This window comes from Helianthus annuus, chromosome 8 (genome assembly GCF_002127325.2).
Source record: "Helianthus annuus cultivar XRQ/B chromosome 8, HanXRQr2.0-SUNRISE, whole genome shotgun sequence".
In the NCBI taxonomy this organism is placed as follows: domain Eukaryota; kingdom Viridiplantae; phylum Streptophyta; class Magnoliopsida; order Asterales; family Asteraceae; genus Helianthus; species Helianthus annuus.
In genome coordinates this window covers 132,496,093-132,523,868 of record NC_035440.2, presented here as the reverse complement: position 1 = coordinate 132,523,868, position 27,776 = coordinate 132,496,093, and positions in this window count along the sequence as shown.

Genomic DNA, 27,776 nt, shown 5'->3' with positions numbered 1-27,776 from the left:
TTATCCTTGTGTGATTTTTGACCAAAAGAGTTTGGCGCCCACCGTGGGGCAATTGGTGCTTCATTCATAAGAAAATTTTCTGTTGGTGATCATTCCGGAAGTGTTGCATGGCTTCATCGTTGAAGAATACTTCCACAGCGATGTCTGCAGTCAATTCATCTAATGGCATTCCACCTTTGCCTCCACCACCAGCTGGATATCAGAAAAATGCTGAGAAGAGACCAACTCCTATCTCCTCTAAACCATCATCTTCTGCTCTAACTTCTTCTATTCCCAGTACTAGTGATATATTTACTTTGATTTTGCATATGAGGGATCGTATGCAGCAGCAGGACGAAACTAATGACAGATCTTCAGAGAAATCGGAGATCTCAAAAGGCAAAAGAAAACGGCAGAGGATCATTCCCCACTGATGCCCAAATCTTTGAATTTCGATACTCCGATGATTACTTCTCAGCCATCAGAGGTCCCAGGCATTCAACATATGGGTGGATCAAGAGGAGTGCATTTCGGCCCAGCAGCAATGGGATCCCAGGATCATATTTCCAACCGGCAGGATCCTACACTCAGCATATGGGATCCCTCATGAGCTTAGGATCCTCCTTTGTTCCAGGATCATCCCAGGTTCAAGGATCCTCCTTCGTTCCAGGATCATCCCAGGTTCAAGGATCCTCCTTCGTTCCAGGATCATCCCAGGTTCAAGGATCCCTTCAGATACCAGGATCCTTGAAGAATTTGCAAACAGGAAGTCTAGATGTCCATCAAGGAGATTTTATTCCAATGCAAACCATTGCTTCCACTGGTCCCTCCATCATCCCATAATCCCAGCAACATGGATTCACATCCAATGTTCCTAACTTGAACCCGATGGGAGGTAACACTTTTAATAATTCTTATACCACTAACCATGGATTCATGCAGGATACAGGTATCAATCATGCTATGGCCAGAGAACTACAAAAACTGAAGGATATGATATCAAGTGTCCCAGGGGTAGTCAAACCTATCCCGGAGATTGCAGATGGAAGCCATAAGGGAAAGGATGGAGATCAATCCAATTCCAGAAAAGCTAAAGGAAGCATGCCTATGCAAAGGATTTGGATCCACTCTTACTGGATCAGCTCTTAAATGGCTGCTAAGTCTTCCCCCTTATTCTATTACTTCGTTTGCTAACTTAGTTAACTTATTCAATAACCAATTTTCTTGTAGTAGAAAATTTGAACGATTAACTAGTGATTTATATAGGGTAACTCAGGGTCATAATGAATCATTAAGGGATTATATAACCAAATTCAGTAAAGAATCCTTGGACATTCCCAACTTGGATATGGCCACAGCTGTTGAGGCCTTCAAAATGGGATTGCTTAGGGATTCACTGTTCTATGATGATCTTGTTATGACACCATGCAGGAACCTAGATGAAGTAAGAACTCGTGCACTCAGGTTCATCCGACTAGAGGATGACAAAAGGATCAAGGAAAGACAAGTAGGATCCTCAAAACAAGAAAAGCAAGGATCCTCTTTCAAAAGCAACATATTCAAATCCTACAATAGGAATGACAACCAGAACGTGCATGCCGTTGACCAAGAAGAGGATGATGAGGATTATCCTCCGATTTCTGAATATTGTTTTTCCGTTGATAATCATGAACTAATCCTTGCAATGCAGAATCTAGGAGAAAAAGCAAGATGGCCCAGAAAAAACGACAAACCAACTGGAACTAAAGACAAATCGAAGTGGTGTGCATACCACGAGGATTTTGGGCATTTAACCGAAGAATGCATCGCGTTAAGAAAGGAAATTGGATATCTGCTAAGCAAGGGGCATCTAAAAGAGTTGTTGGGAAGAAAAAAGCAAAGGACTCAGGATCCTGAGAGGATCCCTGAAAGAGCTCCAGCCCCTCCGGCAGATGCACAAGTGATTAACTTTATTTCTGGAGGATCAGACATCTGTGGTACATCCTTCTCAGCAGCTAAAAGGCATGCAAAGGAAGCTAAAATGGATAACGGAGAAAGACCTATTCGAACATCAAGTTTCTCGGAAGGAAAAGTGATAACCTTTGATGAGGATGATCGAGTTGACATCCAGGATCCTCATCATGATAGTTTAGTTATTACTCTCTTTATTTCTAACCACTTTGTCCGTAGGATCCTTATTGACGGAGGAAGCTCAGTAAACATTATCCAGCTTGACGTTCTGAAGAAAATGGGTATCCCTGAATCAGATATCACACCAAGATCCTCCGTGCTTGTAGGATTTAGTGGCGAAACTAAGAAAACCCTGGGGGACATTAAACTCCCAATTTATGTGGAAGGATTACATAATTATCAAAAATTTTGTGTTATTGACTATTTGTCTTGTTGTAATGTTATCCTTGGCAGACCCTGGATACATGATATGAAGGCAGTCCCATCCACCTACCATCAATGTGTGAAGCTCCCTAGCCCATGGGGAATAATCAAGATCGACAGTGATCAGCAGGAGGCTAAGGATTGTTACACCTCGTCAATGAAACCAGCCTCGAAGCCAAGGGAGCAATAGCAATTACAGTATCCTCCAAGGAATGTCTTGGAGGCGAGAGAACAGGATGTGGACGAAATCCTTTTGGATCCTAATGATCCTGAATCAAAAATCTATATCGGATCAGGGATCCTTGGCAAGATGAAAAAAGACATAGTATCCTTCCTCAAAAGAAGAAAGTCTACCTTTGCATGGAAACATGAGGATATGACAGGTATATCTAAGGATATTATAACTCATAAACTTGGCATTGACAGGTCAATCAAACCAATCCACCAAAAAAGGAGGAAGTTTGCACCAGAAAGAAATGCCATTATCCAGGAAGAAGTAGAAAGATTACTTCGAGCAGGTATTGTTTTGGTCAAAAATCACACAAGGATATTGTAACCAAACTTTATGTAAACGGGGTATGATGCTTGGTTAATTATGAAAGTAAAGGATCACTTCTGTGATAAAGATGCAAAGACACAACGATTTATACGAGGAAAAAGCCCTTGATCAATATATGATCTCCGGCATAAAAAACCTCGGGTGATGGCAACTACCGATCACCAAACTTCAATATAAGAACAAAATGATTACAACTTCGGATGATAATGAGCTGAGTACAAGGATCACTATTGTTTCGAATGTCTAAGTGTGTGAGAGTTGCGTTGGATGTCGTGTGTGTTCTTCCGAATGAGGAAGGGTGGTACTTATACGTGTGTAGGTGACCTATTTTAGGTAGCTAAACTAATATTCAGCTCATTACCCCTTTAGAAATAAGATACAATCTAGCCTAAATAGCCGCCCATAAATCAAGCCAAGTTTCCATATCCTGTGCAATGTCTATCTTCAATTAAGCTCTTGCCATAATTGTGAAGACGCGTCCCTTGATCATGATGCTTAGAGCGTATCCTGCTAGATATTCCTGCAAAAATAACATTGCATTAAGCGAAGATGATCGTTAGTATGAGGATCCTATAATGTCCCATGACCCTGATCCTGAAGTCCTGCTGAGGATCACTGTCTGCCAAAGAAACAAGGATCACTGGTTAGGATCACGTGTAAGGATCACATATAATAAAAATTCAGCCCTAACAATTTCCCCCAAAATATAAAGAGTTTATTGTAAATAAACGAATTATATTTTGCTCTGATCTTTATCTCCAACGGACTATTCGGATAACTAGCCGTTATAAGCGGACTAGCCGTTGTGATCATTACGTCACAGATGTGACAATTCCTGCAGATCATGATTATAAATAGGAGATAGGGTGAGGATCAGTTTGTATTTAAATTCAAGATACACTCCCTTTATATTCTGCACCGAAGATTGATCAGGTATTCTTCTCTTTCTCTCTTTCTTTGCTCTGTTTTCTGCTCCTACTCTGTTTCCATCCCGTCACAAACATGTTGCTCCGGAATTCTCCACACAAGGATCCCAAGAAGGATAGCCCCTTAAAAAGCCAGGGGATTATCAAGGATTCTCCTACGGAGAGGTGTTGCTTTACTGATGTTCACATAGACAGAATTCGTCATTGCTTTCCGGCGAATGCTGTTTTCAAGTCCTTCACACCTACCGCTCTGAGTGACTCTGTTTCGGATACCTGGGTGGCTTTTCCTGCTACTCCATTTACCATAGGGTATTCATACCCTTTTCCATTGTTCACCCAATCTTTCTTTTCCTTAACCGGCATCTCATATATCCAAGCTATGCCGATGATCTGGAAGGTTCTGTATACCTTCGAGAGGATCATCGAGCAGGAAGGGATTGATCTGGGGATGGCGGAGTTAGCTGAGTTTTACGATCTCACCACCTTTGGTTCTCACCGGTATTTGTTGAAACGGAAAGCCGGGGAGGATCACCCTGTCTTCAAGGTTACTAAGAACGATACAAACTGGAAGCGTCGCTTTTTCTTTGTTAGGAGAGATTCCATCCCAGATGGGAAGGATCTGCCCAAGGAATGGGCCACTCATGGTAGGATAGAGGATCCTCGAAGGATCACTATCAGCCCCGTCTCATATAATGAGGATCACTAATATCTCTTTTTATCTCTTGTGCAGCTATATCCATTGCTCATCTGAAATTAAGCCCTGCTGCAAAAGAGAGAGTCCTAGCTTTTAAAAAGCTTAATCCTGAAATTAGAAGTTTCCAAGTCACCGTCCAAGATTCTCAAGAAGTATCCTCTGCATCTGCCACTATGTCAAGTAAGTATCCTTATAGAAAATAAATTAAATGTAGGATTGTTTGATTAATAAAGCTACTTATCTTGTTTTTGATTGTGTAGGTGCTGGAAAGTCTGCCAGGTCTGTTAAATCTGCCTCCAAATTTGGGATAAGTGATCTTGCCAATGTCACATCTTCAAAGAAGAAGGTTCCTGCTGCCAGTCCTTCAGTATCAGCTCCCAAAGCACCTATCCGAGGCAAGGGGAAGAAGAGGAAGACTACTGAAGATCTACAAGGATTTCCCCTCCTCCGTCAGCAATTCCTTGACTATGTGAATGAGGTAAGGATCACTGCCCCTGTTGGTTATCCGCCTCGCATATCCTGTTTGTGTATCCTGCTTTTCTTGAGGATCATCTGATCCTAAGCTTATCTTTTTTCTCTTGTTGCAGAAACTTGCCGAGATTGAGACCTATCTTGGCCATGTTGAGGACCAGGAGAGCCAAATTGCCGAGCTTCAACAAATGGGCGTGCTTAAGGACCTCAAGATAGCAGATCTTGAGAAGGAACTCCGGGCCACGAAGGACGAGGCTGCTCAGAGGTTGATCGATATGGATAACGAGAAGCAGGAGATCACTCAGGATGCAAAGGTCTCCGCGGCAATTGCTATGTACAAGATACAACTTCAGATGGCTGAGGAGGCTCAGGATCCTACCTTTGACAAAAGCTCGTGGGACGTTGAAGGTTGGAAGGCAAGGCTGGCGGACCTGGAGGACGAGGATGAGGCTGAGGAGATCCCCATGCTGGAAGGTGGTGATGCTGAGAAGGATCAAGGTGGAGATGCTGGTGGTGATGAAGCAGCGAAGGTGTAGGCTGCATGATTGGGCGATGATGGATATTTCGAGACTAGGCCGGAGCCCAATTTTTTAGGATTGGTAGTGGTTTTTTGTGGTAGTGGTGTTTGTGAACAATTATGGTCTGTAATCTCCGAACAATAGTTTCTTAGGGTTAAGGATCCCAGATCCTTTGAACAATAGGTAGGATTACAAAAGGTGGAGGGATCCTCTGTTTGGGGGATGAAACCTTTGTGATCCTGCCGCTTTTAATTTCCTGCACAATGCTAAGACCGCATAGACAATGGACACCCTTTGCCAACCCATGTGGACGGGCCACGTTTTGCTGGTAGAAATGTGGGTTGGCAATTTTGACAACTTTCTTGAAAGGGTTAATGATCCTTTTGTTTAATAATATAACTTAACTTTTCTGGCTTATCTCGTGTTGTTATCCTTATCTTCTTGTTTCTTAGTTGTTTTTGTAGTATATTTGTTTAAAGTGGCAAGAGTTGAAAATATGTTATCCAAATTTAGGATATGATCCCAGATCAAATATCCTGATATTGAAAATTTTCAAAGTACTTTAGTTCAAGGATCATAGGTTTGGTTGTCAAAGTATAAGGGTCGGTTAGGATAATGAGTATAATCAAAATAGTCAAGGATCATACCTGAGGATCCAAGTTAGGATCCTAACCTTCAATCGAGACAATCGTAGATAAGATTTTGATGGATAATAAGGATTAAGGATCCTTATGTGTTTTACCTTTGACAATCCTGAAAAACGAAGCACAACTTGGGACTAAGCCAATGTAAGAAATAAATTAGTAACTGGGGACATGCCCAAAGGATAACTGAGAATGATCCCGGAGGATCACTGGGGAAAAGCCCAAAGGATAACTGGGGACAAGCCCAAAGGATCGTATGTAAACTGGAGTATGGCCCTTACTGGCGACTATCCAAACTTAGTGACATGAAAATGTCAAAACCTTAGCTAGCGTGAAAACGTTAGAAACCTTAGGAACGGATGTATGGTACGTCTACCATTATACGGAGGATCCTGGGTATAGCCAGTACGATGAGGTTGTCAGCCCCGGAAGTGGGTACTGGTCCCAAAGACGTGAACTATATCAGGATCATCGTGCGCTGCTGGCGGAAACTGGGGATAATCCCAAGGATAACTGGGGACAAGCCCAAGGATCTGCGTTGCTCTTGAAGATCTTTTGACGATATGCTGAAGATACCTGAACTATCATAACTCAAATGGTTCGTGAGAAGAGGATGAAGGATACAGGATCCTTATCCTTTGGTAAAAAGTAAGGAAATGTAAATGTTTTTAGATAAGGACATTACCAGAGTAAGGATCACTGGCATCATCGGGATCCTTCGAGGATACTTCAGTGTGAGGATCACATGCTTGAAGGATCATGTTCACATAAAGTATCTCTTTAAGTGAACAGCATTCCAGGCTCTTGGTAACAAGTTTCCTTCCATAGTTAGCAATCTGTATGCCCCCTTTCCTGCTTCAGCTTCAATTAAGTAAGGGCCTTCCCATTTTGGTGCTAACTTCCCGTCAGCAGGATTAATAGTGTTTTGGAATGTTTTTCTCAACACCATATCTCCGACTTGGAACTTCCTTATCCTAACATTTTTGTTGTAGGCACCAGCCATTCTTTGTTGGTAGCTTGCCATCCTTATCCTAGCTAGATCCCTGACTTCCTCAATAGTATCCAAATCCTGAGCCAGGATTGTAGCATTTTCTTCAGGATCACGAGCACTTGTTCTAGCAGTTGGGATCACCATTTCTGTTGGGATCACTGCTTCTGCCCCAAATACTAAAGAGAAAGGTGTTTGACCAGTGGCATTCTTGGGAGTTGTCCTATCAGCCCATAGCACATAAGGTAACTCTTCTGCCCATTTCCCCTTCTTGGATCCTAGCTTCTTCTTCAGATTGTTGATGATGATCTTGTTGGATGATTCTGCTTGACCATTGGCTTGTGGGTGAACTGGTGTTGATGTGATCATCTTGATTCCCCAACTGTCACAAAAGTTAGTAGTTCTGCTTCCAATGAATTGGGAACCATTATCACATACAATTTCAGAGGGAATGCCAAATCTAGTTATAATGTTTCTTTTGATAAAGGATATAACTTCTTTTTCTCTGACTTGAGCAAAAGCTTCAGCTTCTATCCATTTAGAGAAGTAGTCAGTCATAGCAAGCATAAATACTTTTCCACCAGGTGCTTTAGGGAGCTTGCCAACTATATCCATCCCCCATCTCATGAATGGCCAAGAGGACGGTATTGGGTGTAGCAGTTCAGCTGGTTGATGAAGGATATTGCTTTGTCTTTGACAAGGATCACATTTCCTAGCATATTCTACAGCATCCCTTTTCATGGTTGGCCAGTAGTATCCTGTTCTAAGGATCCTTGAGAATAATGCCCTGCCCCCAGTGTGGTTTCCACAATCTCCTTCATGGAAGTCTCTCAACACTTCTTCAATTTCAGGATCCTCAATACATCTTAAATATGGTCCTGCAAGGGATCGTTTATATAGCACATTATTTAAGATTGTAAATTGAGATACCTTGATCCTGAAAGCTCTAGGATTTTCTCCCATTGGAATCTCTCCGTTTTGCAAGTATTTCATGATTGGTGGGATCCATGATCCTGAATAAGATTAAGCTTCTTCACTAGGGATTACTGCAGTATCCTCTTCTATTTCCATGGCCACTTGATTTTCAATAGCAGGAGCCAGGATATGGATGATAGGGATACTTATGTCTTCTGGAATTTTTAAGGATGATCCTAAGTTGGCCAATGCATCAGCTTCCGTGTTATCCTCCCTTGGTACCTGTGTTAAGCTGAAAGAAACAAAAGAGAGTACCAATTTTTTGACTATCTCTAAATATTTGGTTAGTTTTTCACCTTTAACAGCATAGGATCCGTTAAAGTGATTGGTGAGTAATAATGAGTCTACATATACTTTAAGATATTTTACCCCCATATCCTTAGCAACTTGCAAGCCAGCAATCAAGGCTTCATACTCAGCCTCATTGTTAGTTGCTTGGAACTCACAGGCTATGGAGTGGGGGTATTATGTCCCCCTGTGGCGATTTTAGTAGGATCCCGAGCCCTGTGCCCTTGACATTTGAGGATCCGTCAGTGTGTAGTATCCAAGGATCCTTGGTTTCATCCAGCTGCTGGACCTCCAATTCTGCTTCTCTTTGTAGATCACTACTGAAATCAGCCACAAAGTCGGCTAAGGCTTGTGATTTAATGGCTGTTCTTGGTTCATATCTTATATCATGGGCACTAAGCTTCACTGCCCACTTAGCCATTCTCCCTGACATTTCCGGTTTCCTGAGGACATTCTTAATTGGAAAATTAGTTTTAACAACAATAGTATGGGTTTCAAAATAATGCCTTAACTTAGTGGATGCCATGATTAATGCAAGAATAAGTTTTTCGAGGTGTGAGTACCTGGATTCGGCATCAAGTAGACTTTTACTTACATAGTAGATAGGATATTGTGTACCTTCGTGATCCTTGACAAGGACAACACTTACAGTGGTTGAGGATACCGCCAGGTATAAGGATAACACATCTCCTTTTTCCGGTTTTGCTAATGCTGGTGCTGAGGACATATATTCTTTAAGGGCTTGTAAAGCGTTCTCATGCTTCTCAGTCCATTCAAACTTCTTATTCTTCCTTAGGATATCGTAGAATTCTTTGCATTTTTCTGAGGATTTCGATATGAACCTGTTCAAAGCTGCTATCCTGCCTGTCAGTCTTTGAACATCCTTGGCATTGGCAGGAGATTTGATATTTACTAATGCTTTGATTTGTTCCGGGCTTGCTTCAATGCCCCTCTGAGTTACCATATATCCTAGGAATTTTCCTGCCTTAACACCAAAATGGCATTTTGAAGGATTTAGTTTCATGTTGTAACTATCAAGGATATCGAATGCTTCTTCCAAATCCTTTCGGTGATCCTCAGCTTTCTTTGATTTGACCACCATGTCATCTATGTACACCTCCATAGTTTTTCCAATTTGATCTTTGAACATCATATTCACCAGCCTTTGATATGTTGCACCTGCATTTCTTAGTCCAAAAGGCATGGCAATATAACAATATAAACCGGTTGGGGTCATAAAGGCTGTATCCTCTTGGTCAGATGGTTCCATCTGAATTTGTTGGAATCCAGATGATGCATCCATGAAGGTTAACAGTTCATGCCCCGCCGTTGCATCCACCATGGAGTCAATGTGGGGTAATCTGAAAGGATCCTTGGGACATGCCTTATTCAAATCAGTGAAATCGACACATACCCTCCACTTTCCATTTTTCTTTTGGACAACAACCACATTGGCTAACCATTTTGGATATTTTACCTCTCTGATCATACCTGCTCGAAGTAGTCTTTCTACTTCTTCTTGGATAATGGCATTCCTTTCTGGTGCAAACTTCCTCCTTTTTTGATGGATTGGTTTGATAGACCTGTCAATGCCAAGTTTGTGAGTAATAATATCCTTAGATATACCTGTCATATCTTCATGTTTCCAAGAAAAGGTAGATTTTCTTCTTTTGAGGAAGGATATCATGTCTTCTTTCATCTTGCCAAGGATCCCTGATCCGATATAGATTTTTGATTCAGGATCACTAGGATCCAAGAGGATTTCATCCACATCTTGTTCCCCTGCCTCCAAGACATTCCTCGGAGGATACTGTAATTGCTATTGCTCCCTTGGCTTCGAGGTTGGTTTCATAGATGAGGTATAACAATCCTTAGCCTCCTGCTGATCACTGTCAATCTTGATTATCCCCCATGGGCTAGGGAGCTTCACACATTGATGGTAGGTGGATGGGACTGCTTTCATATCATGTATCCAAGGCCTGCCAAGGATAACGTTGCAACAGGATAAACAGTCAATAACACAAAATTTCTGATAATTATGTAATCCTTCCACGTAGATTGGGAGTTTGATGTCCCCCAGAGTTTTCTTCGTTTCTCCACTGAATCCTACAAGCACGGAGGATCTCGGTGTGATGTCTGATTCTGGGATACCCATTTTCTTCAGAACATCAAGCTGGATAATGTTCACTGAGCTCCCTCCATCAATAAGGATCCTGCGGACAAAATGGTTAGAGATAAAGAGAGTGATAACTAAACTATCATGGTGAGGATCTTGAATGTTAATGCGATCATCCTCATCAAATGTTATCATCTTCCCTTCTGAGACACTTGAGGTTCTAATAGGCCTTTCTCCATTATCCATTTTTGATTCTTTTGCATGTCTTTTGGCCGCCGAGAAGGATGTACCACAGATGTCTGATCCTCCGGATATAAAGTTGATCACTTGTGCATTTGCCGGAGGTGCTGGAGCTTTTTCGGGGATCCTTTCAGGATCCTGAGTCCTTTGCTTTTTTCTTCCCAATAATTCTTTTAGATGCCCCTTGCTTAGCAGGTATCCAATTTCTTTTCTTAAGGCTATGCAATCTTCAGTTAGATGCCCGAAATCCTCATGGTATGCACACCATTTTGACTTGTCTTTAGTCCCGGATGGTTTATCATTCTTCCTGGGCCACTTAGCTTTTTCACCTAGATTCTGCATTGCAAGGATTAGTTCATGATTATCAACGGAAAAACAATATTCTGAGATTGGAGGATATTCTTCATCATCCTCTTCTTGATCAACAGCATGCACATTCTTGTTCTCATTTCTATGGTAGGATTTGAATTTGTTGTCTTTGAAGGAGGATCCTTGCTTCTCCTGTTTTGAGGATCCTACTTGTCTCTCCTGGATCCTTTTGTCATCCTCTAGCCGGATGCACCTGAGTGCTCGAGTTCTTACTTCATCTAGATTCCTGCATGGTGTCATAACAAGATCATCATAGAATAATGAATCCTTAAGCAGTCCCATCTTGAAGGCTTCAACAGCCGTAGCCATATCCAAGTTGGGAATGTCCAGGGATTCTTTACTAAATTTAGTTATATAATCCCTTAATGATTCATTATGATTTTGAGTTATCCTGTACAAATCACTAGTTAATTTTTCAAATTTTCTGCTACAAGAGAATTGGTTATTGAATAAATTAACTAAATTAGCAAATGAAGTAATAGAGTAGGGGGGAAGACTTAGCAGCCACTTAAGAGCTGATCCAGTAAGAGTAGATCCAAATCCTTTACATAGGCATGCTTCCTTCAACTTTTCTGGGATAGGATTGATCTCCATCCTCTCTCTGTATTGTGCTATATGTTCCTCTGGATCCGTTGTGCCATCATACAGTTTCATGGTAGGGATATGGAACCTTTTGGGTACCTCTGCATCACAAATTGGTGGTGCAAAGCGAGATACCTTGTGGCTTCCATCTGCAATCTCTGGGATAGGCTTGACTACCCCTGGAACACTTGAGATCATATCTTTTAGCTTCTGCAACTCCCTGGCCATAGCATGATTGGTACCTGTATCCTGCATGAATCCATGGTTAGTGGTAAGATAATTTTTTAAAGTGTTACCTCCCATTGGGTTCAAGTTAGGGAATCCATATTGCTGGGATTCTGGAACAACGGAGGGACCAGTGGAAGCAATGGTCTGCATTGGAATGAAGTCCCCTTGATGGACATCTAGACTTCCTGTTTGCAAACTTTTTAGGGATCCTGGCATCTGGAAGGATCCTGGTGTCTGGGATGATCCTGGAACAAAGGAGGATCCTTGAACCTGGGATGATCCTGGAACAAAGGAGGATCCTTGAACCTGGGATGATCCTGGAACAAAGTAGGATCCTTGAAACTGCTGTGCCCCCGGATAGGCTCCTGAATTCATGAAGGATCCCATGTACTGAGGATAGGATCCTACTGGCTGAAAATGTGAGCCTGATGTCTGAGTCATTGCTGCCGACTTGAGATGTGATCCTCTTGACTCCCCTATGATTTGCACGTCCGGGATCCCTGATGGCTGGGAAGTGATCATTGGAGTATCGAAGCTCAAGGATTTGGGCATCAGTGGGGAATGATCCTCTGCCGTTTTCTTCTGTCTTTTGAGATCTCCAATTTCCCTGAGGATCCTTTCATTAGTTTCATCCTGCCGCTGCATACGATCCTTCATCTGCAAAATTAAAGCAAACACATCACTAGTACTGGGAATAGAAGAATTCATAGCAGAAGAAGATAGAGGTTTAGAGAAAGTGGGAGTTGATCTCTTCTCAGTATCTTTCTGAGATCCCGCCGGTGGAGGAGGCAAAGTGGTCTGTGATGAGGTGACTGCAGACATCGCCGTGGACGTGTTCTTCAATGATGAAGCCATGTAACTCTTTGAAATGATTTCGAACAAAAGATTTTCTTATGAATGAAGCACCAATTGCCCCACGGTGGGCGCCAAACTGTTTTGGTCAAAAATCACACAAGGATATTGTAACCAAACTTTATGTAAACGGGGTATGATGCTTGGTTAATTATGAAAGTAAAGGATCACTTCTGTGATAAAGATGCAAAGACACAACGATTTATACGAGGAAAAAGCCCTTGATCAATATATGATCTCCGGCATAAAAAACCTCGGGTGATGGCAACTACCGATCACCAAACTTCAATATAAGAACAAAATGATTACAACTTCGGATGATAATGAGCTGAGTACAAGGATCACTATTGTTTCGAATGTCTAAGTGTGTGAGAGTTGCGTTGTATGTCGTGTGTGTTCTTCCGAATGAGGAAGGGTGGTACTTATACGTGTGTAGGTGACCTATTTTAGGTAGCTAAACTAATATTCAGCTCATTACCCCTTTAGAAATGAGATACAATCTAGCCTAACTAGCCGCCCATAAATCAAGCCAAGTTTCCATATCCTGTGCAACGTCTATCTTCAATTAAGCTCTTGCCATAATTGTGAAGACGCGTCCCTTGATCATGATGCTTAGAGCGTATCCTGCTAGATATTCCTGCAAAAATAACATTGCATTAAGCGAAGATGATCGTTAGTATGAGGATCCTATAATGTCCCATGATCCTGATCCTGAAGTCCTGCTGAGGATCACTGTCTGCCAAAGAAACAAGGATCACTGGTTAGGATCACGTGTAAGGATCACATATAATAAAAATTCAGCCCTAACAGGTATGATTAGTGAGGTAAAGTATCCAAAATGGCTGGCCAATGTGGTTGTTGTTCAAAAGAAAAACGGAAAGTGGAGGGTATGTGTCGATTTCACTGATTTGAATAAGGCATGTCCCAAGGATCCTTTTCCATTACCCCACATTGACTCCATGGTGGATGCAACGGCGGGGCATGAACTGTTAACCTTTATGTATGCATCATCTGGATTCCAACAAATTCAGATGGAGCCATCTGACCAAGAGGATACAGCCTTTATGACCCCAACCGGTTTATATTGTTATATTGCTATGCCTTTTGGATTAAGAAATGCAGGTGCAACATATCAAAGACTGGTAAACATGATGTTCAAAGATCAAATTGGACAAACTATGGAAGTATACATAGACGATATGGTTGTAAAATCCAAGAAAGCTGAGGATCACCTAAGGGACTTGGAGGAAGCATTTGATATCCTTGATAATTATAACATGAAGCTTAATCCTTCAAAATGTCACTTTGGTGTTAAAGCAGGCAAATTCTTAGGATATATGGTAACCCAGAGGGGCATTGAAGCAAGCCCGGAACAAATCAAAGCTTTAGTGAATATCAAATCCCCTGCCAACGCTAAGGATGTGCAAAGGCTAACAGGCAGGATAGCAGCTCTAAACAGATTCATATCCAAATCCTCAGAAAGATGTAAAGAATTCTATGATATCCTAAGAAAAAATAAAAAATTCGAGTGGACTGAAAAGCATGAGAATGCCTTACAAGCCCTAAAAGAATACATGTCCTCAGCACCAGCATTGATGAAACCAGAAAAAGGAGATGTGTTATCCTTATACCTTGCGGTAACCTCAAAAGCAGTAAGTGCAGTCCTTGTTAAGGATCATGAAGGTACACAATATCCTGTCTATTATGTAAGTAAGAGTTTACTTGATGCCGAATCCAGGTACTCACACCTTGAAAAACTTATTCTTGCATTAATTATGGCATCTACTAAGCTAAGACATTATTTTGAAACCCATGTTATTGTTGTTAGAACTAATTTTCCAATCAAGAATGTCCTTAGGAAACCAGAAATGTCCGGAAGGATGGCTAAATGGACAGTAAAGCTTAGTGCCCATGATATAAGATATGAGCCTAGAACAGCCATCAAATCTCAAGCATTAGCAGACTTTGTGGCTGATTTCAGTAGTGATTTACAAAAGGAAGCCGAATTGGAGGTCCAGCAGCTGGATGAGACCAAGGATCCTTGGATACTACACACTGATGGATCCTCAAATGTTAAAGGCACAGGGCTTGGTATACTACTAAAATCGCCACAGGGGGACATAATACCCCACTCCATAGCCTGTGAGTTCCAAGCAACTAACAATGAGGCTGAATATGAAGCCTTAATTGCTGGTTTGCAAATTGCTAAGCATATGGGGGTCAGGTATCTTGAACTATACGTAGATTCATTATTAATCACTAATCACTTTAATGGATCCTACGCTGTTAAAGGTGAAAAACTAACCAAATATTTAGAGATAGTCAAAGAATTGGCACTCTCCTTTGGTTTCTTCAGCTTGACACAGGTACCAAGGGAGGAAAATACAGAAGCTGATGCATTGGCCAATCTAGGATCATCTTTGAAGATCCTAGAGGATATAAGTATCCCCATAATCCATATCCTGACTCCTGCTATTGAAAATCAGGTAGCCATGGAAATAGAAGAGGATTCTGCAATGATCCCTAGTGAGGATACTCAATCTGGTTCAGGATCATGGATCTCACCAATCATGAGATACTTACAACACGGAGAGATTCCTATGGGAGAAAACCCTAGGGCTTTCAGAATTAAGGTATCCCAATTCACAATCTTGAATAATGTGCTATATAAGCGATCTCTTGCAGGACCATATTTAAGATGTATCGAGGATCCTGAAATTCAAGAAGTGTAAAAAGACTTCCATGAAGGAGATTGTGGAAACCACACTGGGGGCAGGGCATTTGTTTTGGTCAAAAATCACACAAGGATAATGCAACCAAACTTTATGTAAATGGGGTATGATGATTGGTTTGTAGAAAAAGTATAGGATCACTTCAATATGAAATATGCAAAGACACAATGATTTATACGAGGAAAAAGCCCTTGATCAATGTATGATCTCCGGCATAAAAAACCTCGGGTGATGGCAACTACCGATCACCAAACTTCAATATAAGAAAAATAGTTACAACTTTGGATGATAATGAGCTGAGTACAAGGATCACTATAGTTTCGAGTGTCTAAGCGTGTGAGAGTTGTGTCGTGTCCCCTTCCGAATGAGGAAGAGTGTTATATATACAAGTGTAGGTGACCTATTTTAGGTAAAAAGACTAATAATCAGCTCATTACCCCTTTAGAAATAAAAGTAAATCTAGCCTAAATTATCGCCCTTAAATCATGCCATGTTTCCATATCCTTCACAACGTCCATCTCCGATTAAGCACATGCCATAGTTGTAAAGACGTGTCCTTTAATTGTGATGCTTGAGAGCGGATCCTGCTAGATGTCCTGCAAAACAACATTAAATTCAACGAAAGCAACTGTTAGCACGAGGATCCTATGATGGTCCGTGATCCTGATCCTGGGACTCTGCTGAGGATCACTATCTGTCAAAGAAACAAGGATCACCGGTTAGGATCACATGTGAGGATCATGTATTGTAAAAATCCAGCCCTAACAATTGCCCCCAAAATATAAGGAGTTCATTGTAAATTAACGAGTTATATTTTGCTTTGATCTTATCTGCAACGAACAATTCGGATAACTAGCCGTTAACTTCGAACTAGCCGTTGCAACCTTTACGTCATTGAGGTGACATCCCTGTAAATCATGATTATAAATAGGAGATAGGGTTAGGATCAATCTTCATTTAAATTCAAGATATTCTCCCTTTATAATCTCGACCGAAGATCAATCAGGTATTCTCTTCTCTTTCTTCCCTCTCTTGCTCTGTTTTTCTGCTTTTATCCTGCCAAGAGTATGTTGCTCCGAAATTCTCCTCACAAGGATCACAAGAAGATCAGTCCCTTGAAAAGCCAAGGGATCGTCAAAGACTCTCCTACAGAGAGGTGCTGCTTTACTGATGCTCATGTTGATAGGATCCGTCACTGTTTTCCGGCGGATACCGTCTTCAAGTCTTTTACTCCCACCGCTCTGAGTGATTTCGTTTCCGACGCCTGGGTGGCCTTTCCTGCAACTCCGTTTACCATAGGATATTCATATCCTTTTCCAGCCTTCACCCAGTCCTTCTTTTCTCTGACCGGTATGTCCTATATCCAGGCCATGCCGATGATCTGGAGGGTTCTGTGTACCCTTGAGAGGATCATCGAGCAGGAGGGGATTGACTTAGGGATGCCGGAGCTGGCCGAGTTATATGATCTTACCACATTTGGTTCCTGTCGATACTTGTTGAAACGGAAAGCTGGAGAGGATCACCCTGTTTTTAAGGTCACAAAAAATGATACCAACTGGAAGCGACGATTCTTCTTTGTTATGAGAGATACCATCCTAACGGGGAGGATCTGCCCAAGGAGTGGGCTACTCACGGTAGGATAGAGGATCCTGGAAGGATCACCATCAGACTTGTCTCTTATGATGAGGATCACTAATGTCTTTTTTGTCTTTTGTGTTTTTTCAGCTATATCCGTTACTCATCTCAAGTTAACTCCTGCTGCAAGAGAGAGAGTTCTTGCTTTCAAGAAGCTTGATCCTGAAATCAGAAGTTTTCAAGTCACCGTCCAAGATTCTCAAGAAGTATCCTCCGCATCTGCCACTATGTCAAGTAAGTATCCTTATTAGAAAGTAAGTTATATGTGAGACTGTTTAATTAGTAAGGGAACTTATCTTGTTTTGATTGTGTAGGCGCTGGGAAACCTGCTAAGTCTGCCAAGTCTGCCTCCAAGTTCGGGATTGATGAACTTGCCAATGTCAAGTCTTCAAGAAAGAAGGCTTCTATTGCCAGTCCCTCTGCTTCGGCTCCTAAAGCACCTGTTAGAGGTAAGGGGAAGAAGAGGAAGACTTCTGAGGATCTCCAAGGATTTCCCCTGATCCGCCAACAGTTTCTCGACTATGTCAATGAGGTAAGGATCATTGCCCCTGTTGGTTATCCTTCACGAGTATCCTGCTTGTGTATTCTGCTTGTATATCCTGCTTCTTTGAGGATCACCTGATTCTGAACTTACCCTTTTTGTTCTCTTTTGCAGAAACTTGCTGAGATTGAGACCTACCTTGGCCATGTCGAGGATCAGGAAAGCCAAATCGCCGACCTCCAACAAATGGGCGTGTTAAAGGATCTCAAGATAGCCGATCTTGAGAAGGAACTCCGGGCTACAAAGGATGAGGCTGCTCAAAGGCTAATTGACATGGATGGCGAGAAGCAGGAGATCATCCAGGATGCCAAGGTCTCTGCCGCAACTGCTATGTACAAGATACAACTACAAATGGCTGCGGAGGCTCAGGATCCTGCCTTTGACAAGAGCTCATGGGACGTGGAGGGTTGGAAGGCAAGATTGGCAGAGCTGGAGGATGAGGACGAAGCAGAGGAGATCCCAATGCTGGAGGGCGGTGATGCTGACAAGGATCAGGGTGGAGAAGCTGGTGGTGATGGAGCAGCAAAGGTGTGAGCTGCTGGATTGGGCGATGATGGATATTTCGAGACTAGGCCGGAGCCCAATTTTTTGAGTTTGGTAGTGGTTTGTTTGTGGTTTGAAACAATTATGGTTTGTAATCTTTGAACAATAGCTTTTAGGTTTAAGGATCCTGGATCCTTTGAACAATAGGTAGGATCGCAAATGGTGGAGGGATCCTCTGTTTGGGGGATGAAGCCTTTGTGATCCTGCCGCCTTTAATTTCCTGCACCTGCTAAGACCGCATAGACAATGGACATCCTTTGCCAACCCATGTGGACGGGCCACGTTTTGCTGGTAGAAATGTGGGTTGGCAATTTTGACAACTTTTTGAAAGGGTTTAAGATCCTTTTGTTAATAATATAACTCTAATCTTTCTGGCTTATCTCATATTGTTATCCTTTATTTATCTTCTTATTTCCCAGTTTTTAGAAACATATTTGTTAGAGTAACAAGAGTTGAGCAAACCATGTTTAATAAATTTAGGATATGATCCTAAATCAAATATCCTATCATTGAAAATTTTCAAGGATCATAGTTTTAGTTGTCAAAGTGTAGGGGTTGGTTAGTATAATAAAAATAGTCAAGGATCATACCTGAGGATCCAAGTTAGGATCCTAACCTTTAATCAAGATAACCGTAAGTGAAATATTAATGGATGATAAGGATCAAGGATCCTTATTTGTTAACCTTCGAGAACCTGAAAAATGGAACATATCTTGGGACTAAGCCAATGTAAAAGATAAATTAGTAGCTGGGGACATGCCCAAAGGATAACTGGGGATGATCCCAAAGGATCACTGGGGACAAGCCCAAAGGATAACTGGGGACAAGCCCGAAGGATAACTGGGGACAAGCCCAAAGGATCGTATGTAAACTGGAGTATGGCCCTTACTGGCGACTATCCAAACTTAGTGACATGAAAATGTCAAAACCTTAGCTAACGTGAAAACGTTAGAAACCTAATGAACGGATGTATGGTACGTCTACCATTATACGTAGGATCCTGGGTATAGCCAGTACGATGAGGTTGTCAGCCCCGGAAGTGGGTAGTGGTCCCAAAGACGTGAACTATATCGGGATCATCGTGCGCTGCTGGCGGAAACTGGGGATAATCCCAAGGATAACTGGGGTTGGACCCAAGGATCTGTGTTGCTTTTGAAGATCTTTGACGATATGCTGTAGATACCTGAACTATCATAACTCAAATGGTTCGTAAGAGGAGGATGAAGGATACAGGATCCTTATCCTTTGGTAAAAAGTAAGGAAATGTAATAGTTTTAAGATAAGGACATTACCAGAGTAAGGATCACTGATATCACCAGGATCCTCTGAGGATACTTCAATGTAAGGATTACATGCTTGAAGGATCACGTTCACATAAAGTATCTCTTTAAGTGAACAGCATTCCAGGCTCTTGGTAATAAGTTTCCTTCCATGGTTAGCAATCTGTATGCCCCCTTTCCTGCTTCAGCCTCAATCAAGTAAGGGCCTTCCCACTTTGGTGCTAACTTTCCGTCAGCAGGATTAATAGTGTTTTGGAATGTTTTTCTCAACACCATATCTCCGACTTGGAACTTCCTTATCCTAACATTTTTGTTGTAAGCACCAGCCATTCTTTGTTGGTAGCTTGCCATCCTTATCCTAGCCAGGTCCCTGATTTCCTCAATAGTATCTAAATCTTGAGCCAGGATTGTAGCATTCTTTTCAGGATCACGAGCACTTGTTCTAGCGGTTGGGATCACCATCTCTGTTGGGATCACTGCTTCTGCCCCAAATACTAAAGAAAAAGGTGTTTGACCAGTGGCATTCTTGGGAGTTGTCCTGTCAGCCCATAGCACATAAGGTAACTCCTCTGCCCATTTTCCCTTCTTGGATCCTAGCTTCTTCTTCAGATTGTTGATGATGATCTTGTTGGATGATTCTGCTTGGCCATTGGCTTGTGGATGAACTGGTGTTGAAGTTATCATCTTAATTCCCCAACTGTCACAAAAGTTAGTGGTTCTGCTTCCAATGAATTGGGAACCATTATCACATACAATTTCAGAGGGGATGCCAAATCTAGTTATAATGTTTCTTTTGATAAAGGATATAACTTCTTTTTCTCTGACTTGAGCAAAAGCTTCAGCTTTTATCCACTTAGAGAAGTAGTCAGTCGTGGCAAGCATAAATACTTTTCCACCAGGTGCTTTAGGGAGCTTGCCAACTATATCCATCCCCCATCTCATGAATGGCCAAGAGGATGGTATGGGGTGTAGCAATTCAGCTGGTTGATGAAGGATATTGCTGTGTCTTTGACAAGGATCACATTTCCTAGCATATTCTACAGCATCCCTTTTCATGGTTGGCCAGTAGTATCCTGTTCTAAGGATCCTTGAGAATAATGCCCTGTCCCCAGTGTGGTTTCCACAATCTCCTTCATGGAAGTCTCTCAACACTTTTTCAATTTCAGGATCCTCAATACATCTTAAATATGGTCCTTCAAGGGATCGTTTATATAGCACATTATTTAAGATTGTAAATTGAGATACCTTAATTCTGAAAGCTCTAGGATTTTCTCCCATCGGAATCTCTCCGTGTTGCAAGTATTTCATGATTGGTGAGACCCATGATCCTGCATAAGATTGAGCTTCTTCACTAGGGATTACTGCAGTATCCTCTTCTATTTCCATGGCCACTTGATTTTCAATAGCAGGAGCCAGGATATGGATGATAGGGATACTTATGTCTTCTGGAATTTTTAAGGATAATCCTAAGTTGGCCAATGCATCAGCTTCCGTGTTATCCTCCCTTGGTACCTGTGTTAAGCTGAAAGAGACAAAAGAGAGTGCCAATTCCTTGACTATCTCTAAATATTTGGTTAGTTTTTCACCTTTAACAGCATAGGATCCCTTAAAGTGATTGGTGATCAATAATGAGTCTACATATACTCTAAGATACTTTACCCCCATATCCTTAGCAATTTGTAAGCCAGCAATTAAGGCTTCATATTCAGCCTCATTGTTAGTTGCTTGGAACTCACAGGCTATGGAGTGGGGTATTATGTCCCCCTGTGGCGATTTTAGTAGTATCCCGAGCCCTGTGCCCTTGACGTTTGAGGATCCATCGGTGTGTAGTATCCAAGGATCCTTGGTCTCATCCAGCTGCTGGACTTCCAATTCTGCTTCTTTTTGTAGATCATTACTGAAATCAGCCACAAAGTCAGCTAATGCTTGGGATTTAATGGCTGTTCTTGGCTCGTATCTTATATCATAGGCACTAAGCTTTACTGCCCACTTAGCCATTCTTCCTGACATCTCTGGTTTCCTGAGGACATTCTTAATTGGAAAGTTAGTTTTAACAACAATAGTATGGGTTTCAAATAATGCCTTAACTTAGTTGATGCCATGATTAATGCAAGAATAAGTTTTTCGAGGTGTGAGTACCTGGATTCGGCATCAAGTAAACTCTTACTTACATAGTAGATAGGATATTGTGTACCTTCATGATCCTTAACAAGGACAGCACTTACAGCGGTTGAGGATACCGCCAAATATAAGGATAACACATCTCCTTTTTCGGGCTTTGATAATGCTGGTGCTGAGGACATATATTCTTTAAGGTCTTGTAAAGCATTCTCATGTTTCTCAGTCCATTCAAACTTCTTGTTCTTCCTTAGGATATCGTAAAATTCTTTACATTTTTCTGAGGATTTTGATATGAACCTGTTCAGAGCTGCTATCCTGCCTGTTAGCCTTTGCACATCCTTAGCATTGGCAGGGGACTTGATGTTTACTAGTGCTTTAATTTGCTCCGGACTTGCCTCAATGCCCCTCTGAGTTACCATATATCCTAGGAATTTACCTGCCTTAACAACAAAGTGGCATTTTGAAGGATTAAGCTTCATGTTATAATTATCAAGGATATCAAATGCTTCCTCCAAATCCCTTTGGTGATCCTCAGCTTTCTTTGATTTGACTACCATATCATCTATGTATACTTCCATAGTTTGTCCAATTTGATCTTTGAACATCATATTCACCAGCCTTTGATATGTTGCACCTGCATTTCTTAATCCAAAAGGCATGGCAATATAACAATACAAACCTGTTGGGGTCATAAAGGCTGTATCCTCTTGGTCAGATGGTTCCATCTGAATTTGTTGGAATCCAGATGATGCATCCATAAACGTCAACAGTTCATGCCCCGCTGTTGCATCCACCATGGAGTCAATGTGGGGTAATGGGAAAGGATCCTTGGGACATGCCTTATTCAGATCAGTGAAGTCGACACATACCCTCCACTTTCCATTTTTCTTTTGGACAACGACCACATTGGCTAACCATTTTGGATACTTTACCTCTCTGATCATACCTGCTCGAAGTAGTCTCTCTACTTCTTCTTGGATAATGGCATTCCTTTCTGGTGCAAACTTCCTCCTTTTTTGATGGATTGGTTTGATAGACCTGTCAATGCCAAGTTTGTGAGTAATAATATCCTTAGATATACCTGTCATATCTTCATGTTTCCAAGCGAAGGTAGATTTTCTTCTTTTGAGGAAGGATATTAAGTCTTCTTTCATCTTGCCAAGGATCCCTGATCCGATATAGATTTTTGATTCAGGATCACTAGGATCCAAGAGGATTTCGTCCACATCTTGTTCCCTTGCCTCCAAGACATTCCTCGAAGGATACTGTAATTGCTATTGCTCCCTTGGCTTCGAGGTTGGCTTCATGGATGAGGTATAACAATCCTTAGCCTCCTGCTGATCACTGTCGATCTTGATTATCCCCCATGGGCTAGGGAGTTTCACACATTGATGATAGGTGGATGGGACTGCTTTCATATCATGTATCCAGGGCCTGCCAAGGATAACATTGCAACAAATAGTGATTGTGGACCCGTACAAGGATATTGAGTAGACGGTTGATGTATCAGACTCGACCCTATCTTTCGTAGCATGCATTCACATCCGTGTCGCAACTGATTCGGTAAGCTACGTGTCCGGTCCACGGAGAACTACCGGGACTTTGCAATATTTGATTGATCACAATTCTATAGATTCCATTTACTATAAAAGCTCCCAGAGAAGTCATTATAGGGATCTTTCCTATCAAAATTGTTTGTTCTTGGATATACCTACGCCTATCGTTTTTCCAAATGAGTCTCGCGGATACATATAATTCAGAAGAATACGTGAGTGATTCATACACAGCATCTCTTTCCTTTATCAGGGGTTCTACCAATTGATATCTTTCCAAAAAGAATTCAAAGTCAATTTCTTGATTTGTTTCTTCAATTTTTGGAAACTTAGAAAGCTCTTCTGCCAAACCCAATAAACAGTCAATAACACAAAATTTTTGATAATTATGTAATCCTTCCACGTAGATTGGGAGTTTGATGTCCCCCAGAGTTTTCTTCGTTTCTCCACTGAATCCTACAAGCACGGAGGATCTTGGTGTGATGTCTGATTCTGGAATACCCATTTTCTTTAGAACATCAAGCTGGATAATGTTCACTGAGCTTCCTCCATCGATAAGGATCCTGCGGACAAAATGGTTAGAGATAAAGAGAGTGATAACCAAACTATCATGATGAGGATCCTGAATGTTAATGCGATCATCCTCATCAAACGTTATCATCCTCCCTTCTGAGACACTTGATGTTCTAATAGGTCTTTCTCCATTATCCATTTTTGACTCCTTTGCATGCCTTTTGGCCGCCGAGAAGGATGTACCACAGATGTCTGATCCTCCGGAAATAAAGTTGATCACTTGTGCATTTGCCGGAGGTGCTGGAGCCTTTTCAGGGATCCTTTCAGGATCCTGAGTCCTTTGTTTTTTTCTTCCCAACAGTTCTTTTAGGTGCCCCTTGCTTAACAGATATCCAATCTCTTTTCTTAAAGCTATGCATTCTTCAGTTAGATGTCCGAAATCCTCATGGTATGCACACCATTTTGACTTGTCTTTAGTCCCGGATGGTTTATCATTCTTCCTGGGCCACCTAGCTTTTTCACCTAGATTCTGCATTGCAAGGATTAGTTCATGATTATCAACGGAAAAACAATATTCTGAGATTGGAGGATAATCTTCATCATCCTCTTCTTGGTCAACAGCATGCACATTCTGGTTCTCATTTCTATGGTAGGATTTGAATTTGTTGTTCTTGAAGGAGGATTCTTGCTTCTCCTGTTTTGAGGATCCTACTTGTCTCTCCTGGATCCTCTTGTCATCCTCTAGCCGGATGAACCTGAGTGCCCGAGTTCTTACTTCATCTAGGTTCCTGCATGGTGTCATAACAAGATCATCATAGAATAATGAATCCTTAAGCAGTCCCATTTTGAAGGCTTCAACAGCCGTAGCCATATCCAAGTTGGGAATGTCCAAGGATTCTTTACTGAATTTAGTTATATAATCCCTTAATGATTCATTATGACTTTGAGTTACCCTATACAAATCACTGGTTAATCTTTCAAATTTTCTACTACAAGAGAATTGGTTATTGAATAAATTAACTAAATTAGCAAATGAAGTAATAGAGTAAGGGGGAAGACTTAGCAGCCATTTAAGAGCTGATCCAGTAAGAGTAGATCCAAATCCTTTACATAGGCATGCTTCCTTCAACTTTTCTGGGATAGGATTGATCTCCATCCTCTCCCTGTATTGTGCTACGTGTTCCTCTGGATCCGTTGTACCATCATATAGCTTCATAGTAGGGATATGAAACCTTTTGGGTACCTCTGCATCACAAATTGGTGGTGCAAAGCGAGATACCTTATGGCTTCCATCTGCAATCTCTGGGATAGGCTTGACTACCCCTGGGACACTTGAGATCATATCTTTTAGCTTCTGCAACTCCCTGGCCATAGCATGATTGATACCTGTATCCTGCATGAATCCATGGTTAGTGGTAAGATAATTATTTAAAGTGTTACCTCCCATTGGGTTCAAGTTAGTGAATCCATATTGCTGGGATTCTGGAATAACGGATGGACCAGTGGAAGCAATGGTCTGCATTGGAATGAAGTCCCCTTGATGGACATCTAGACTTCCTGTTTGCAAACTTTTTAGGGATCCTGGCATCTGGAAGGATCCTGGTATCTGGAAGGATCCTGGAGCGAAGGAGGATCCTTGACCCTGGGATGATCCTGGAACAAAGTAGGATCCTTGACTCTGGGATGATCCTGGAACAAAGTAGGATCCTTGAAACTGCTGTGTTCCCGGATAGGTTCCCGAATTCATGAAGGATCCTATATGCTGGGGATAGGATCCTGTCGGCTGAAAGTGTAAGCCTGATGCCTGAGTCATTACTGTTGATCCGAGGTGCAATCCTCTTGATTCTCCCATAATTTGCACGTCTGGAATTTCCGATGGCTGAGAAGTGATCATTGGAGTATCAAAGTTCAAGGATTTGGGCATCAGTGGGGAATGATCCTCTGCCGTTCTTTTTTGTCTTTTGAGATCTCCAATTTCCCTGAGGATCCTATCATTAGTTTCGTCCTGCCGCTGCATGCGATCCTTCATCTGCAAAATCAAAGTAAATACGTCACTAGTACTGGGAGTATAAGAATTCATAGCAGAGGAAGATGGAGGTTTAGAGTTAGTAGGAGTTGGTCTCTTCTCAGCATTCTTCTGGGATCCTGCCGGTGGAGGAGGCAGAGTATTCTGAGATGAGGTGACTGCAGACATCGCCGTGGACATGTTTTTCAATGATGAAGCCATGTAATTCTTTGAAATGATTTCGAACAACAGGTTTTCTTATGAATGAAGCACCAATTGCCCCACGGTGGGCGCCAAACTGTTTTGGTCAAAAATCACACAAGGATAATGCAACCAAACTTTATGTAAATGGGGTATGATGCTTGGTTTGTAGAAAAAGTATAGGATCACTTCAATATGAAATATGCAAAGACACAATGATTTATACGAGGAAAAAGCCCTTGATCAATGTACGATCTCCGGCATAAAAAACCTCGGGTGATGGCAACTACCGATCACCAAACTTCAATATAAGAAAAATAGTTACAACTTTGGATGATAATGAGCTGAGTACAAGGATCACTATAGTTTCGAGTGTCTAAGCGTGTGAGAGTTGTGTCGTGTCCCCTTCCGAATGAGGAAGAGTGTTATATATACAAGTGTAGGTGACCTATTTTAGGTAAAAAGACTAATAATCAGCTCATTACCCCTTTAGAAATAAAAGTAAATCTAGCCTAAATTATCGCCCTTAAATCATGCCATGTTTCCATATCCTTCACAACGTCCATCTCCGATTAAGCACATGCCATAGTTGTAAAGACGTGTCCTTTAATTGTGATGCTTGAGAGCGGATCCTGCTAGATGTCCTGCAAAACAACATTAAATTCAACGAAAGCAACTGTTAGCACGAGGATCCTATGATGGTCCGTGATCCTGATCCTGGGACTCTGCTGAGGATCACTATCTGTCAAAGAAACAAGGATCACCGGTTAGGATCACATGTGAGGATCATGTATTGTAAAAATCCAGCCCTAACAGCATTGTTCTCAAGGATACTAAGGACAGGATACTACTGGCCAACTATGAAAAAGGATGTTGTGGAGTATGCTAAGAAGTGTGATCCTTGTCAAAGACACAGCAATATCCTTCATCAGCCGGCATAATTTCTACATCCTATACCATCCTCTTGGCCATTCATGAGATGGGGAATGGATATAGTTGGCAAGCTCCCTAAAGCACCTGGTGGAAAAGTATTTATGCTTGCCATGACTGACTACTTCTCCAAGTGGATAGAGGCTGAAGCTTTTGCCCAAGTCAGAGAAAAGGAAGTTATATCCTTTATTAAGAGAAACATCATAACTAGATTTGGCATTCCTTCTGAAATTGTATGTGATAATGGTTCCCAATTTATTGGGAGCAGGACTACTAACTTTTGTGACAGCTGGGGGATCAAGATGATAACATCAACACCAGTCCATCCACAAGCTAATGGTCAAGCAGAATCATCCAACAAGATCATCATCAACAATCTGAAGAAGAAGCTTGGATCCAAGAAGGGGAAATGGGCAGAGGAATTGCCTTATGTGCTTTGGGCTGATAGGACAACCCCCAAGAATGCTACTGGTCAAACACCCTTCTCTTTAGTATTTGGGGCAGAAGTAGTGATCCCAACAGAAATGGTGGTTCCAACTGCTAGAACAAGTACTCGTGATCCTGAGGAGAATGCTGCAAACTTAGGTCAAGACTTGGATACTATTGAGGAAATCAGGGATCTGGCTAGGATAAGGATGGCCAACTACCAACAAAGAATGGCTGGTGCTTACAACAAGAATGTCAAGATAAGGAAATTCCAAGTTGGGGATATGGTATTGAGAAAAGCATTCCAAAATACCACCAATCCTGCTGATGGGAAATTGGCACCAAAATGGGAAGGCCCTTATTTGATCGAAGCCGAAGCTGGAAAGGGGGCATATAGATTGCTTACCATGGAAGGTAATCTGTTACCAAGAGCCTGGAATGCTGTCCACTTGAAAAAACATTTCATGTAAGCAGGATCCTTCTGGCATGAGTGA